Genomic DNA, 1245 nt, shown 5'->3' on the forward strand with positions numbered 1-1245 from the left:
TCGAGACCAGCCTGGCCAACATGGTGAAACCCTGTCTCTACTGAAAATACAAAAATTAGCTGGCTGTGGTGGCAGGCGCCTGTAATCCCAGCTACTTGGGAGGCTGAGGCAGGAGAATCGTTTGAATCCAGGAGGCGGAGGTTGCAGTGAGCCGAGATAGCGCCATTGCACCCCACCCTGGGCGATGAGAGCAAAACTCCGTCTCAAAAAGAAAAAACAAACAAAAAAAGGAACACTGATCACATGTCAGAGAGAGTTAATTGTAATACAACCTTATTTTCCAGGCTAGAAACTGAGGCACAGTTGGGAGCTGATGCAATTAGATTGTAATTTCCTGGAATATTTAAAACCAAATTATTTTCTGTTTTCCAAACGTGTGCTTGCAACATACAAAATACAAATTGTAGTAGCTGTGATACATTTAAAAAAAAAAATGGAAATGACCTTTGGTGCTCTTGTTAGCACTCCTCAGGATCCGTGGTTAAAATTGGTGGATGGGGTGGGGATCCAGGCAAAATGCCAAGTATTAATTCAGCACTTACCCTGTGCCTTGCGTTTGGCAGGATGCTTCCAGGGATGCTCAGGACTAGTAATCAGGGGTTTTTGCTGCCCAGCTTCCATTCCTCTCCTAGCAGCACCTGATACACTATCAGGTACAGTTCAGGGGCCCCCCACCAAGATGCCTGCCCTTCCCTGGTCAAGATGACCCCAACTTCGTGATGGAATGTAAGTTATCAAGAGCTTAGCGTGCAGAGGAAACATGCTCACAGCTCACTGGCCCCATTGAGAACTTGCTGTATGTATGTATGCTTGAGATAGAGTTTCGCTGGAGTGCAGTGGTGCAGTCTCGGCTCACTGCAACTTCTGCCTCCCAGATTCAAGTGATTCTCATGCCTCAGCCTCCTAGGTAGCTGGGATTGCAGACGTGCGCCACCACGCCCAGCTAATTTTTTTGTACTTTTAGTAGATCTTGAATTCCTGACCTCAAGTGATAATATTTTTTTGAGACAGAGTCTCCGTTGCCCAGGCTGAAGTAGAGTGGCATGATCTAGGCTCACTGCAATCTTCACCTCCTGGGTTCAAGCAATTCTCCTGCTTCAGCCTCCCAAGTAGCCGGGATTACAGTCACACCCCACCATGCCTGACTAATTTTTGTAGCTTTGTTAGTAGTAGAGACAGGGTTTCAGCATGTTGCCAAGGCTGGTCTCAAACTCCTGGCCTCAAGTGATCCGCCTGGTCTAGCCT

This window comes from Mandrillus leucophaeus, unplaced genomic scaffold, assembly GCF_000951045.1.
Source record: "Mandrillus leucophaeus isolate KB7577 unplaced genomic scaffold, Mleu.le_1.0 Scaffold446, whole genome shotgun sequence".
Lineage (NCBI taxonomy): Eukaryota > Metazoa > Chordata > Mammalia > Primates > Cercopithecidae > Mandrillus > Mandrillus leucophaeus.